This window comes from Bombyx mori, chromosome 13 (genome assembly GCF_030269925.1).
Source record: "Bombyx mori chromosome 13, ASM3026992v2".
Classification (NCBI taxonomy): Eukaryota; Metazoa; Arthropoda; class Insecta; order Lepidoptera; family Bombycidae; genus Bombyx; species Bombyx mori.
The window spans coordinates 1,693,090-1,699,089 of record NC_085119.1 but is presented as its reverse complement, the minus strand read 5'-3'; the positions used below and the strand labels follow the sequence as shown (position 1 = coordinate 1,699,089).

The window sequence follows — 6,000 nt, the reverse complement described above, 5'->3', positions numbered from 1 at the left end:
ATACTCGAAATTTGTGGAATATTCTCGACGATTCTCGGGATTTCGTCTCGACTATAAAAGCGTTACAGAGATGGCACGCAGTTAGTGAGTAATCGGAACTACTCGAAGCGAAACAGCGAAAGCGGAAGAAGCAGATTGAGAATTTTAAAGTGTTTGGTGAAGTGTTTTAAGTGTTCTAAGTGCTAATACAGTTTTAATTTATACTTCGGTGGAATTTTATATATCCCGAACCCCAGCGCGTAACTATAATGTAGGTAGTATCTTTTAGTCTGTTGATGCAGTAATAGAATCATCTTCTTCTCCCACCGAAATGTTTCCTATTTTCCCTCTTGTTTGATTAATTTCCACATAATTAAATATAAAATATAAAAATATAAAAAAAAAACACTATTTTAAATTACATTTAATAGAAAATTCAGTAATTTAACGACACGATAGAATTTTTATAATTCTTCTTCATAATAACATACCAATGCTATTATAGTTGAAGGAAAATAAATATCTCCTTCCTAGTTATTATTGATTAAACAAGTGCATTCATTCATACATTTTAATTTTATTATCTCCGTTTAATCTTGTAATAAATTCGGATCCCCCATGAAAGTCACCCTCGCTGCGGGTTAATGAGGTGGTGACTCGGTCATAGGGTCCTAATGGGGCCCATAAGGGAACTATAGATCAGACCGCGCTTGATTTAAACTGATGGCGTGATGCAGGGGCGTGAATTTGAGCCCCGCGGATGGTATAACAGGAATATTTTTAGGGTTACGAGACTCAAAAACTTTAGTTTTTGTTAGTTGTTTTTTTTGTGTTCCTTAGCTGGGTGGACGAGCTCACAGCCCACCTGGTGTTAAGTGGTTACTGGAGCCCATAGACATTTACGACGTAAATGCGCCACCAACCTTGAGACATAAGTTCTAAGGTCTCAAGTATAGTTACAACAGCTACCCCATCCTTCAAACTGAAATGCATTGCTGCTTCACGGCAGAAATAGACGGGGTGGCGGTACCTACCCGGGCGAACTCACAATTCACTATAAATTCAGATTACTCCTTATTTTGTTTTAAATTGTTATCCTAAATATAATTGTGGGATGCACTTCGAAAGGAAATGGGTACGGAACTCAATTTTTATTTTAACTTTTCGCACTTGCTTTCTTCAATAGTAAATAGGGTTGCGTTGATTAAATTTTGCGCGAACGAAAAAGAATTATGCTCTAAATTTATTGTTATTTGCATAGAACTTTAATAGTTTTTCGGAGTTATACTGACAGGCGAGCGAACGACTTAAGAGAAGTCATTGTGAAAACAGTTTTTATGGTGCGATGTATTGTGAGTTCACACTGATTGATATCGCAACCCTACACATTTTTATTAAGAGGCAGCCACGCGTTTTAGTTTGAAAATTGAGACAGTCGTTAAAAATGCAATTGAGATTTCTACCTCACGTCTCGAGATGGTTTTGGAATTCTTTCTGTTGTGTCTATAATCTCCGGTACCGCTTAAAACCAGATATACCATGAGCTCGTCCGCTCATCTTAGCTCAAAACATAAAAAAAAGCTAATAATAATTTCATAAAAGCAATTTTCATATTTCATTCTAACAATACTAGATGGTTTCAACTTAAATGCGCTTGAAGTTGCATCTCAATAGCTCTTTCGAAACTTTGTAGTTTTGGGGCTGAAAAGACGAAACTTTTCGCATTCCGAAAATCACGAAAAACAAATAAAGTTGACATGGAAATATCGACTTTATAGTTTCGGAAATAAGGCGCTTACTTGAATTCTATGAAACCCACTTAGCTTTGCCGTGCAGCCAAAAATTATTGTCGACGATTGTAGAGGCGTAGCGCCTGCTACGGCGTAGTCACTGCAGCGTAGCTAAGACGTAAACATCAGAACTATATGAACTTTCTTCGACAGTTTAGTGTGACTATTCCTTATTTAATAAGTAGTATTTAGTCTAGCGATATTGCACGAATATTTTAATTAGTATTTAAGGGTTGAAAGCAGTCTTGAGACGTACGTAGGTTGAAGTTTCAAGTATCTTGAATTATGGTAATTCAAGACGGAACACATTACGGATTCGCAGTGAGAACTTCTAGGATGGTGATAATAGAAACATTTGCGTGCCGTATAAAAAAAATTGATTGGATCAATTCAACTTGAGAGTTTGCTAATGTTAACTTCCTAGTTAATTCTAAGACATAACTTAAATTGTATGACATTTAAAAGTAACATAACTAAATTCATATTGTTGAAATTTTATTTCGAACCTCCAAAATTAACCATGTACTCAGAGAAATAAGCCCGCATTTCAACCCAAGCCACTATAGTGCATCATTCACAGCTTATTCATTCATTAAACTCCCTCAAACTGAGTTTCCTATGACATGTGTTTCCCAACTTTCTTTAAACGTTTATCAGGAGATTTACCGTCTAAATAAGCCTTATACTGACTATTTAAAGTTTAAATTCCAAAATCGAACAACGTTTGAAGCTTCAGCTTTCGGCGTTACGCGATAGTCCATATTACAGAGGGTTAAGGTTGTAAATTGTTGTGTTTTTGGGGGAAAATTGTATTTCGCGTCTGCGCTGTAGTGACTGCAGTTCGGGAGCACGCTGTGTTTAGAATAAGTCGTGTTGTGTGACAGTCGATAAGCGACCGTGAGAGAGGACGGTCGTGTCCAGCCCTCCGGTCCCGCGGCCACCGTCGTGTGTAGTTACGTTTCTAATATTTTAGTGACGATGTGTTAATGAAGTTTGTTTTAAAGGTAAGTTTTGATTTTTAGAACCCATATTAATTTAGCATCCGATCACTTGGCACGTGTATGATACAGTTTATTTTTGAAATATTATGTTGATTTAATGAATTTTTTTTTCACGTGTAAATTGTGTGATTGCTGATCAATAAAAATAGGGGGTGATGTTCTTTTGATTTGGATTTTTAAATTAATATAGTTTATTTGGAATTATTTTGATAAGTCTTTCATGAGAATACAATTCTGTGACCATAAGCATTGTCAAATTTACTGTAAAAAAATTTTTTTCACTCCTGTTAATTTGATTGAAATTGATTGAAAATAGCGTAGGTATACGATTGCTATTTAGTTATTTTGAAGTAAAAAAAAGTGTTTCGCTCCATCCATCCATTCCTTTTTTGTGATACTTATCTTCTTTATGGCCGAATTCGGATAGATGAGGTCAACGTTTGCTGGTTATTAAGCAGTTAGAAGGACCCGCTCAAGCCCCAAAAAACTTGCATCTTGAGAGACATGAGGTCGAAATTTCAATAAATATAATGTATGTACCAACCTGTAGGAGCATAATAAATCCTACCAATGTGTAATTATAGTCATATAGAATAACCATCACAATATTTAAATAATTTAAATTAGGCAAAATAATTATTGGAAATACAGCGTATTTTAGTTGAAGTTCATGAAGACAAACTTCAAGAGGACAGACTTATTTATTTTTGACAAATATTGCACATAAAAAGCTATCCAAAAATCTTATCACTTTTAACGACACGTTCGCACATAATACTTTTATATAAGGCGTTTGTCATGTATTAATTTGGAGCACAATTATGTATACAATATACTTCTTCGTTTTTCCTGAACATAATAAATAAGAAAACTTGAAGATTAGACTAGAAGGAACCGGGAAAACGGGTTTGCTATAGGAAATGTTAAGTAATTAGTCACAAGACGTATGTAACAAGTTAGTAATTTTGTTCTAAAAGGCGTGATTTCATTTCTACGAATCAATTATATTTTACAGTTCGAAAGATAAGATTCGACTTCAAACAATAACAAGAGGCAGCATGGTGGTATCTTAAATAAAATAACAAATTTGAACCTTTAAATATTCAACTAATATTATTTTCTGTTTTATTAACAAAAACGAAAAACAATTGCGAAAATGTATTCTTTACACCTTTCTTGTCACCATAGATAGATAGCTCAATTGAATATTTAAACTTAGATACAGAATAGCAATTTCGTAGGTAAGCTTCTGATGTTGCTTATAATTGTACAGAAAAAAGTTAACTGAAGTAAGAAATATTATTTCAATTGTTTTTTATTTACAATCGCAGTTCCCTCTGAGTGTATTGTAAGATTTCATTGCCTGTACTTCTGAAGGCTTTTACTCTTTTGTCTTTTTCAAAACAATCGTTATTATTGCCACGTAACTTACACGTGTTCTGGTATCAGGAATCAGTACCAAAAATTGAAGACCGTGGCGTAAAAGTGAACAATAATTTCTTATTTGTTATTGTTTTATTGTACAAAATGGCAATATTAGTACTTTCTATACTGGTGGTAGGACGTCTTGTGAATTTACATAGGTAGGTACTACTACCCTGACTCTTTCTGCCGTGAAGCAGTAATGCGTTTCGGTTTGAACGGCGGGCCAGCCGTTGTACTGTTAAAAGTGAGTTCTTGCAACTCATGTCTACAGTTGGGTGCCGGAATTTACGTTGTAGATGTCCACGGGTTCCAGTAACAACGTAACATCAGGTGAGCCGTAAGCCCACCCACCCAACTAAGCAAAAAAATTATATATGTTACTGACTTTGTCGAAGTCTTCTACCTTTCCATTTATTTATTTCAATTATTTATCATATGCAGTTTTTCAAAGTTACACCTTACTATCAATAGAATAGTTTCTTGCTACATGATGTATGAATGGAGTCGAAGCAATACCTCTTGTATGTCTAAGATACATATACCGCGCGGCAGAAATAGGCAGAGTTACTTCTGCATCAAAACTAAAAGTCGGAAATACGATTTTTCAAATAAAGCGTCTTCATTTGGCTCTATTTTATGAAATACATAATAATCTCTATACGACGATGGTATGGCATACTCTTATAGAGGCCAACGTCCAATTGTAAAGTAAACCCAATTTGTTTTTTTGCAAAAACGAGATCCGGCCTTTTGCCTTTGACGTTGGATATTCTAAACAATTTTCCTTAACAAATAACGTATAATTCTTCATTGTCATCGAGAGTGGAATCTTACAAGTGTCAGGTTGCCGAGACGTGTTTTATCTCACACGCATTTGCGCTTTGTAAGGAAAATTTTACACGAAACGCGAATGGTGAAACTGCTTAACCGGATACACGTATTATTTTGGTTATAACATATTATTATATGTATAATGGAGTCGAAAATAGGGCTCAGAAATTAAAAAAAAGAGACAGTATGTTCTTCGGATTTTCTACAAATACTTCTTTATACTTACTAACTTAAAGGATACTTTATATACTGAAATTTCTTTGGGAGCAACATAAGGCATATTTTGAGGTCCAATTAGATTATTTTGCTTCTCTTGACACCGGATCTCATCAAAAAATCATTGTAGATGCGGCAGACAAATTTTGGGACGTTAGATTATTATATCATTATGATCTTAATTTCTTAAGTAATCTCAGAGAGACCCAAAAATATTATCAAAATTTATACAGTGCATTTTTAGATTAGTAATTGTCACTAACGAAAGAAATATAATAGATAAAGTGTCTAGTAGATATTATAATAAATAGAATAATCAGATATAATAGAAAAATATATAAAATATAAGGTGATATGCTTTTATTCAGTGCATTTTTAGATTAGTAATTGTCACTAACGATAGAAATATAATAGATAAAGTGTCTCTAGTAGATATTATAATAAATAGAATAATCAGATATGATAGAGAAATAGATAAAATATAAAGCGATATGATATGCTCTGAATCCGTACAGGCACTACCCTACTTATTGATACCGCTAAAGTGTGATAAGAAAAGTTTGCGTATCTCAAGATGTGTGCCGCTTGTAATGCTCTCGTGTAAAAGAACTCTGGTAACTACTTCGTATCAACTGGATTGTGAACTCGTCTACCCTATTCGAAGACGGTTAACAGAATAAAAAAATATATTTTCACGGGAATATTCTAGAATTCAGGCTAAGTACAGTACCGCTTAAGATGGGAGCGTAGATAGGTCT

At 34.2% G+C, this 6,000-nt stretch overlaps 1 protein-coding gene across 1 annotated transcript in view; it reads left to right on the top strand.

The window, feature by feature from the left end:
- Window positions 1–2,651: 2,651 nt before the first annotated feature.
- LOC101735558 (protein O-mannosyl-transferase TMTC1) overlaps window positions 2,652–6,000 on the top strand; it is a 153,758-nt gene continuing 150,409 nt past the window's right edge. Inside the window, exon 1 of the mRNA XM_038015019.2 lies at window positions 2,652–2,773. The gene's annotated coding sequence lies outside the window, so the exon portion shown is untranslated. The remainder of the gene's footprint in view (window positions 2,774–6,000) is intronic.